Below are 10227 nucleotides of genomic sequence, written 5' to 3'. Positions count from 1 at the left end.
TCCAGGTGTCTTTACGATGATTTAAAAAACATATGTGATATTACAGAAAATATTAAATTGTTAGACACAGCTTGGTTATGATATAGGTAAAATTCATTCTCTAAGTTATAATCTGTTTTTTACAAAAAGTGCAAATCTTTGACTGCCCTTTATGGACTCCCATTGCAACTGCTGCTTGAAGCTCTCCTGCCATTGGATGTTCGCCATCCTGCTCCTTCTTGGCTGAGGTGGCATCTGATATGGCAGGAGGAGAAGGTGAGTCAGAAAAGTTGAAAGGTTTGTCCTAGCTCAAGCACTAAGGAGACACAGGAAAGCAGAAGCCAAATGCTCTCTATTGACACACTCAAAATTTCATCACACTTTAGGAATTTTTTCAATAGCTTAATATATTTCCTAAAACCTGCTGATTGGGGCCATGGTCATCATTTGCAAGGCCTGAGGGAAGAGTGCAAATGGAGGCTCACACACCATAAGTTCACATATTTAAAAGCTATAATAAATGAAGCTATTAAATAAAATATGATCTTTTCTACCTTGACAAATATCCTGTCATAATGACGAAATGAAAAAGTAGATAAAAAGCCTTGCTTTTTGTTTGACTTAAAGTCATATAAAATATAAATTATCAAAGACAACTAAATCTAGTTTTTATTGTCCATTATTTCTGTTGTTCCATTGTTAGGTTGGTGATATCTGGATGAGTAATAAAATAAAAATATGCATAATTCACAAAAAACTAAAATTTAGTCCATAAAGTTTGTCTTTCTTGCTTTTATTTTGGCAAAGTTACTAAAGATGCTGTTATAAGGAACATCTATATGTATAAAACCCTAAGCAACCAGAACAACAGGAACGACTGGAACAACTGGTAGCTATGAGGCACACTGCAGGGGGGGGTTGGGGGGCGGGGCCAGCTGGCCAACTTCCTGCGGCCCCTCCCCCTGGCTGGCCCCAGCCCTGATCAGCCCCCCCACCCCAATCAGGGTGGGGCTGCCCAGACCCCACCCATGCACGAATTCATGCACCAGGCCTCTAGTTTTTACATAACTTCTATTCTATTAACACTAATGAACTAAATGACTAAAAAACAGAATGTAATTATATTCAGGATGAAAATTTTAATATATTTTTATAACATATAAATTAAATATAAAAATTAATATTTTTGTATACTTTCTAAAATTTATTTCTCTTTTAAAATATTCAAAATGATGCATTAAACTTAAAAGGAAGAATGAAAGTTATAATGAATAAATATAAAAATTTTAAATCCATTTATTCAAATAATGCCAAAATTTTTTATTTAGTATTTTTAAATTTTAATTAAATCTTATTAAGTATTTTATAAAGATGAAACTATTGCATTTAGAGAATTCAGTGTCCATCTGGTTGCTATGTAAAGAACTAGCATCAGATTTCCAAATGTATGTCTAGATAAATATGTCTATAGAAATATCTATAGATATTTAAGAATAATATGAATTATTTAATACTGCAAAATGTCCCTAAGCCACCATGTGTGACCATTGCAAATACTGCACTAACTTGTGAACCAGGAATTGGAACTCCACTGGAACATGGAAGAGAAGTAAAAAAATGGATACTTGCACTACTGGGAAACAATACTTCATAGAATAAGAGTCTATTGCATTCATGCTGACAGGAAAGATTTGACAAGTTAATTAATTTGTCTTTTCTCTTACCTAAGCACTTCAGCCACTTAAATGCCCCTGCTCTCAAAAGCAGTGTCTGTCTCTGAAGCTGAAAGTGGCACAACCCACAGATTTTCTCAGTTGCCTTTTGTTTAGAGGACACAGGGCAGGTCACATGGAAAAGTGTTTCGTGGGGTCCAGCTGGTATGGCTCAGTGATGAGCATCAGATACCTAAGAACCAGGAGGGCACGGTTTGATTCCCTGTCAAGGCACATGCCTGGGTTGCAGGCTTGGTCCCCAGTAGGGGGTGTGCAGGAGGCAGCTGATCAATGATTCTCTCCCATCATTGATGTTTCTATCTCCTTCTTCCTCTCCCTTCCTCTCTGAGTGTGTGTGTGTTTCCTGGGGCCTGACAGGTTTAGTCAGATAAACTGATGTTCAGGGGCTTGGGTTTCCTATCAGCAATGAGCACTGAATCCCAAATGACGAGGTGCCCATGTGTTCCTTAATAACTCTGTGTGTGTGTGTGTGTGTGTGTGTGTGTGTGTGTGTGTGTGTGTGTGAGAGAGAGAGAGAGAGAGAGAGAGAGAGAGAGAGAGAGAGAGAGAGAGAGAAAGAGAAAGAGAGAGAGAGAGAGATTATAGGGTTTTCTAAACTGTAGGTACTATAACAAGGCAGCATGTGATGGTACATTTACACAGAAAGAGTTTAATAAAGGTTGCTTCCACACCAACTAATAACACTGCCTCAAAGATGCTAAAACTTTCCCCTACACACTTCCCTACTTGAGCCAGACTATAGCTCAAATCTTCCCTCATCTCTTTGTGGTATGTCTGGGGGAGTGATAATCATCTTTGGAATTCTGTGTCTACGTCCAAGGCTGCTTTAGCTGGTTCACATTGCCAGACTGCTTGTTAAAGTATTGAAATACCTCCATATTATGTGTTAAGCAATGGTTTCCCTGAGCTCCATGTGTGCCTCCCACCTTCCTCCCTTCCCTGGGACCTTCTTCACAAGGCCTCTACACAGAATCTCTCCAAGACCCTGCTTCAGTGTGCTTCTCGCTATTTTTAATATCACCCTTGCATATGGCATATAGCAAGGGGGAAATACAGGCGACCCTGGATTAACACCATCGGAACTTGTTTCCAAAAGATATATTTAGCAGAGCATCATTGGCAGGATATTGCTAGGATATTTCTGGATGGCACCAAGTTATCTGGCTAAAGGAGGAGAAGAGATGCCCTTTCTTTGTGAGGGTGGCTATTAAAATCTGATGCAGGGTCAGCTAGAAGGAGAGCTATTTCCATACTGACAGATGTTCAGTGGCTTTTGTCAAGTGAGTTGGTGGCCTTTATCCACTTCCAAGTGGCCAGATGTCCAAATCACTAAAATCACTACTCTGAGCTGATGTGTGATCTGATTAAGGTACTTCTTAGGCTTTTTGGCTCAGAGTTTATAACTGAATTGGAGTGGATATTGAAGCAGATATATAAAGAAGAGCTACAGCATATTCTGATTCTAAGACTGTCCTAAATGTCTAAATGTTAACCTGTATTAACCTGTTTTGCAGATAAAACCAGCATTAACCTGTTTTGCAGATAAACCTTGAATTTAACCTTCATGAAATGTTATTTCAGCACCTTGCAAAAAGTCTGCAAGAAAAAATTGATTAAAAGTAATTGTGTTATTTCAGTGTTGTATACATTTGTACTGAATGTACTGAATGTTTAGCAAAGGCTAGTGAGAGTGAAAGAAAGGAGGAAGAAGCTAAGATAACAGGATATTTTCCAAATTGAAATCACTTATTTTGATTTCAAAATCCAAGTCAGCTTAGCCTCTTCCAACCCCAGATTGAAGGTGGCCTAGGGTTTCTTCCAGAGCTTGGCCCAGCACCACTATTATGAAATGGATTCAAGTTTTTTATATGCATTTTTATAATGTTGCATGTTCAGAGGCAGATCCTGGTATTGTGGGTCTGTAAGCTTATACAATTTTGGAAGTCTCTCTTTAAGAAGAATAATACAAAATCATAAATTCAAAGTTGCTAGGGTCTCCACCAGGGCCTAAAAAGGGGGCGCCTGCAAGGGAAGGGTCCTGAGCATAAGCTGCACTAGCATCATGGAAACCTACCTCTTCTTTACAGCTTGCCCATGCAGTTGACACCAACAGACTTTCTGCAGCTGTGACCTTCGATTTTACATTTTGTTTTAGGTTCTTGGCTGTGCTATTGTGCCTACCTTAAGAGAAATGCAAGTTGGGCAGAATCTATGAAGTTTACATAGCAGGAAAAAATGGATTTTCTGTCATTTAAGAGGGATTTGATTAAAGGGCCACTCCCATAGAGAGCCTTGATGAAATGTGTGCTGTGTGGCCATATGATAAAGGGGTAGAATTTGTGCTGATTTCTTCAAGCTTAAAAATGGGGACAACTGGTATTCATATCTGAAAAACTCTTTCAAACCAACTATACCGTATAAACCCCTGTGCATTTTGGGACTTATGGGAGGGAGAGCAGGCTGATTTTTTTATAGTTAATGTCTCACCTCCCTTATTGAGCCATGCATGGCAAAAGATGGGGCAGGGATTGACACTACACTGCCATTCTCACACGGAGATTTTTGTGAGATGATGTTTCTGGAAATTTATTTCTACTTGGTCTAAAAAGATAAATTATAGAAACATCATTACAGGCTTCCCTCTTTCTAAGTTTGCAGGAGGCGATGGCTTTGAGAGTCCACGTCCTGAGTAGGGCAGTCTACAGAAGGTGGGACAGTGAGGAGGGATGAGACAAAAGGGGCAGGCCCCTCCGCAGCCCGCTCTGCTCCTGGGTAGGGCTCATGTGCTAGAGGGGACAATAGGCACCTGGATCCTGGTCGTAAAGGCGAGGTAATTTGATATTTTCAATGAGTCATTTTGAAATATTTGTAGATTTTCAAGTACACCAAGGTTTTGTTCAACTTACTTTGTATTATTATCTTCTAACTTCGTTGTGGTAACTGTTCTTGAAAATATGTTAAAACATATGACCTAGCACATCATCTGTTTTTGAAAATGTTTCATGTTTGCTTGAGAAGAATGACCATTCTTCAGCTGTTCGCAGGAGAATTCTACATGTGCTCATTAAATGAAGGGTATTAACTGTGTTCAAATCTAAGCCTTCACTGACTTTCTGTCTGCTGAACCTACCAAAATCTGATAAAAAAAAGAGGATAAACAACTCAGTTTTTAAATAAGCAAACGACCTGAATAGGTATTACATAGACTAGAAAACATCTACAGCCAATGCGCATCCAAGAAGATGCTTAACCTCACTAGAAATTACAGAAACATAAACTAAGGTGTCAAAGAAATTTCATTTTTCATTCACTTGAAAAATGCAAAAATCAACAAGTCTGACAATATCAAGTGTTGAAAGAATATGGATCAAGGTAATTTCTTATATATTACCAGGGGGGATATAAAAAGGCACAATCACTTTGAAAATAATGTGGCACTATTTTGTAAAGGAGGAACATTTATATACTCCATGGCTGTTCAGTTCTATTCCTAGGGATAAAGACAAGAGAACTCCTGTCTATGCATCAGAAGACATGTGTGAGAAAGTTCATTGCAGTGCTATTGTAATAGCAAAAACCTAGAAAATACTCAAATGTCCAAAAACACAAGAATAAAAAACTAATGAAATACTATACGGCAGTAATAATGAGTGAGCTATAGAGGCAGCCCAGGTTCACCAAGCCACTAGGTGGCCCTCAGGCTCCCAGCATGCGCCTGGCCGCCACGATGCCCAAGAGGAAGGTCAGCTCTGCGCAGGGGGCGGCCAAGGAGGAGCCCAAGAAGAGGTTTGTCAGCCAAACCTGCTCCTGCAAAAGTGGAAATGAAGCTCAAAAGGGCAGCAGGAAAGGATAAATCTGCAGACAAAAAAGTGCAAAGGAAAGGGAAAAGGGGAGCAAAGGGAAAGCAGGCGGAAGTGCCTGACCCGGAACCTAAAGAAGATCTACCTGTGGAAACGGAGAAACTAAAAACACGGAGAGTCCAACCTCAGATGAAGCCGGAGAAAAAGAGGCCAAGTCTGATTAATGTCATGTACCATGTCTTATCAGTGGTCTCTGTCTCCTTCTTATACAATCCAGAGGAATATTTTTATCAACTATTTTGTAAATGCAAGTTTTTTAGTAGCTCTAGAAACATTTTTAAGAAGGAGGGAATTCCATCTCATCCCATTTTTAAAGTATAAGTGTTTTGTTTTGTTTTCTAAAGGTGAAATCATTTGCTGGTTGTTTGTTTTTTGGTACGACCAGAAGACAGTGGGATGTTGAAGATGGGAAACTTTGATTGTCTTGGGTGTCAGCTTAAGATTCCATAGATGGGGGTAGTTTTTATATCCGATAATACAAAGTATACTAAATGGCAATTTGGAGTCAGTCATGAGTTTGCTATGTCTTGAACATTTTAAATTACTTCTACTCACATATTTTTGGTAGAATTGTTTCCTAAAGGAAACCACTCCTTGATCTTGACTCTCCCTGTCAGAATTTTGTGCATCTGTAACATCTTTGGTGTGGCAGTCCAGTTTTCCTAGTAACTTTGTCAATGTGCTGTGAAAGATTGAAAATTTGATTATGTAGCATATATGATATTAAATTGTGAATTAGTGGGACTTGGATGTAACAGCATATCAACATTTTAAGATATTGGTACTTGATACTCTATTAAGGAAAGTTAGCCTCTAACTTTTAAGCTGGGAAGTCACTGGATTAACTGTTTAGAAAAGAATCACAACTACATGACTTCACATTTTTTATATGTATGTTAAGAATTGCATACAAATTGAAATGTCTGTGTACTGATCCTCAAAGCAAACAATAAAATCTCAATTATGAAAGAAAAAATATTAATGAGTGAGCTATAAATACCTGTAACAACATGAAAGGATCTTAGAAACACAATGTTATGTAAAAAAAAAATTAGGTTCCAGAAGTTACCTACAGCATATAATACTTGTTTTATGAAGTACAAAACAACTAAAGTAAGTTGTTTAGACATAGTCACATATATAACAAAACGTTTATCATATTGCACACATGTAAGATAAACACACACTTTAGGATAGTGATTGTCTTATGAGGGCAAGAGGACAAAATAGGGGAAGAGCACAGAGGTACACTATTGTCAATGTTTTAGTTTGGGGGTTGAATGGTGATTTTTGAGGTGTACATTACATTATCAGAGTAAATAAAAAGAGGACAGGGCCACATACAATGGACAATGATGACTGCGTGTCATAAACCAATAGAACAGAATAGTTCTGCCCCCTTGAGCTCCCATCCTATATAATAAAAGGTAATATGCAAAAGGGTAATATGAACGGCGGAAAAACCAGTTGCTATGATGTGCACTGACCACCAGGGGGCAGATGCTCAACGCAGGAGCTGCCCCCTAGTGGTCAGTGCCCTCCCACAGGGGAAGTGCAGCGAGGCCACAGCCGGGCTGAGGGCTGATGAGTGCAGCAGTGGTGGCGGCGGGAGAGGCTCTAAGGCTGTCCTACTGCGGGGAACGGGCCTAAGCCATCAGTCAGCCATCCCCTGAGGGCTCCCAGGCTGCTAAAGGGTGCAGGCTGGGCTGAGGGGACCCCCCCTCCCCACTGAGTGCACGAATGTTGTGCATCGGGCCTCTAGTTTAAATATAAATGAATAAGGGATAGAGGAAGACCAGAGGAATGCCCAAATATAATAACAGGGTGGGAGAAAAGTATAACTTGGCTGGGACTGCAGACATCTGAGGCTCTCAGAATTACTGGCAGACTACAACCCAAAGTGAAAGCCTAAGGTTAGGTTGATGGTAAGCAGGTCTGATGCTTGGTCTCACAAAGCAACAGGGTGCCTCAGCTCCTCTCAGATTCAAGAGCTAGGTGGTATGAAGATGCTGTCTGGAAGATTAACCCTTTTCCACAGCCCCAGTCCAATCCCAGTCTTGACCAATTCTCAGTTAATTGACAGGGGCTGAGGCCCTGGGAGAGGAATGTAGCCTATCTAATGAACCATCGGGGAAGAGCTTAGGAAATAAATTGCTCAGCCTCACTCTTCTCTCCCTTCCCTGTGCCTTCCATTGGCTTCACAAAGCAAACAGTGTCCCAGCTCCCTCTGGAAGCCAGAGGGCAAAGGATCCACCGAGGCCGTCCATATAGCTCAGCCTCCCATGGGTCAGAGCAGAATGTGCAAGGGTAGGAGTAGATCTGGAGAGACAAGCAGAAGGTATCCAGCAAGGGATATGAACAAAAGTGCTGAGTGAGGTTTCTGAAAAAGCTTTTGAATTATCTTTATTGTTCAAAGTATTACAGATATCCCCTTCCCTGCCCTTCCCCCCGCCACCTTAACGCCCCACCCTGCCCCATCCCTCACCCCAGGGGGACTGACTTTCTTAGCTATGTTTTCTCTTCTTCCTTCCTGGAAGCAGACAATCCTAGAAGCATAGCCATCATATTTTGACCCCAGTAGATATAAAACAGATGCTAAGAATAGTGACTCAGGAAGATAGAGCCAAGTCCTATAGCAGCCCTGAACCACCCAGCCCCAGGCATCCTATATAATAAAAGGGCAATATGCAAATTGACTGAACGGCAGAACGACCAGAATGCCTGCAGCCCCTCGCCCTGGCTGGCACACCCCAGATGGCCCCAATCAGGGTGGGCCGGTTGGACCCCACCAGTGCACGAATTCATGCACCAGGCCTCTATTTGTTACATAATAAAAAAATTAGAAAAAAACAAAACAACCTTTCAGCTGTTTAATGTCAGGCTTCTGTTACATGCAGCCAAATGCAATCCCTACTAATTCAGATACCTTGCCAAAGTCTCCAATCAGATATACCAATTATTAAGTAATTTTCTGTTCCTTGCCATTTGGAATAATTCGAGTTAATGTTTGATACTTCATAAAAGAGAGATTCATTCATCTTCATTTTTAAAAATTAAAATTAACATAATTTAATTGACAGTAGAAATAAGCTGAAAGTCAATAATTTTTCTTTTATCTGCATGTTAATTGACAGACAACCCAAAGTTTTTATTCATTTTTCTGGCTCATTTAAGATAGCTCAGTTTAGGAGTAAATAAGGTGTCAAATTCATAAAATTTGCTTAGCACTTCTACTTAAACATCTGGTTTTCAAGTAAAAAAATATTGATTTCTAATGTACCAACTGTATGAAGACTTTTTACCTGAAAATAATTATGAAAATATGGCAAGAAATATAATAATACCACAATAACTCTTATGATTAAATCAATTCTTTCCCAAAGACAAGTGAAATGTAAAGCTCTCTCAAAGCTAAATAAAAACGTCTATAACAGATTAAATTTATATCTATATATAAATATGCCTTATATGATCCATGAGATATTATTGAAACTATACAAGTTCTCAGCAGCATCTTAAATGTTTGAATGTCCATTAATGTTGACTACACTGGAGAAATTTGCCAATTAAAGAAATTCAACTGGTTGATTTATGGTAAAGAAAATAACTACATTCTAATTTAACTTCTTTATAAAATCTGCCTCTCATGAATTGGGGCAAAACTGTATATAGATAAACCTGTAATCTGTGACCAGTGTTCTTAGAAGCTTGTGAAAGATTTTATACCCCTTTATAGACCAGTTAGATTCCTCAGTCTCACAGTCACCAGGGGTCTGTTTAACTGCATTATCAAACTGGAATTGTGGGGTGTTGATGATCAGAAAAATGAGGTATCAGTGGGGTTGGTGACAGAACTTAGATGGGTCATGACAGGACCTGTGCCAGGGCATTTAAGGGAGATGCAGACAGATGGAATGACTGCACACACCAACCTCCCTGGGGCTTAGAAATTAATGAAACTAAGTTGACTCAACACACTGTGGTTAATAACATGAAACGTTCCTTGGAATTCTTGCTGCATTATTTTGTGAAGCTCTTGTTATGCAGATCTGATTTCATTTCATAAAACATCTCCAGAGAATTTTTAGTAAACAATGTAGTTTTGGTTGCTGCCTCAATGTAGCCGAGTGTGGAATATGCTTATTACCTTTGTTTGGTCACCAACCTTTTTCTTAGAGATATTGTTGAGTTAATCTGATGTAGTAGAGACTGGCTACCTGTACTCCTTTCCTCCTGGGCACCCAGCCAAACTGTATTTCCCAATCCCCCTTGGAGTTAGGTGCAGCCATCTGATAAGTTCTGCCCAATAGACTGTGGGCAGAAGTGATGTACACCACCTTTAAGCCGGGCTCATAACAATCCTCCCTTCTATTTTCCTTAATGTCAGCTAAACACCGAGGATCCTCATAAGGCCTTAAAGAATGGCAAAGCCACTAATTGCAAGGAGCCTGGGTCCCTGAAAGACTGTTTGGAGCAAAGTCTTGCTATCAACCTTACTGGAAAAACATGTAAATAGGAAAAATAAACAACAACAACAAAACTCATTTAATGCTATAGATACCACTAAGATTTTAGAACTATTTGCTATAGCAATTAACCCACCCTGACTAATAAATCTTAAGATGTGTATATAAAAAGGATACTATTATAATTAT

General features: G+C 39.5%; 1 pseudogene across 1 annotated transcript; it reads left to right on the top strand.

Moving 5' to 3' along the window:
- Nucleotides 1-5439: 5439 nt before the first annotated feature.
- LOC307113766 (non-histone chromosomal protein HMG-14-like) lies at nt 5440-5736 on the top strand (annotated as a pseudogene). The gene has a single exon. The product of its transcript is annotated as a non-histone chromosomal protein HMG-14-like (transcript).
- Nucleotides 5737-10227: the final 4491 nt, after the last annotated feature.

Source organism: Cnephaeus nilssonii (assembly GCF_951640355.1).
Source record: "Cnephaeus nilssonii genome assembly, chromosome: 2".
Lineage (NCBI taxonomy): Eukaryota > Metazoa > Chordata > Mammalia > Chiroptera > Vespertilionidae > Cnephaeus > Cnephaeus nilssonii.
Note: the sequence above shows the minus strand (reverse complement) of the source record. Positions and strands in the feature narration are given on the sequence as shown.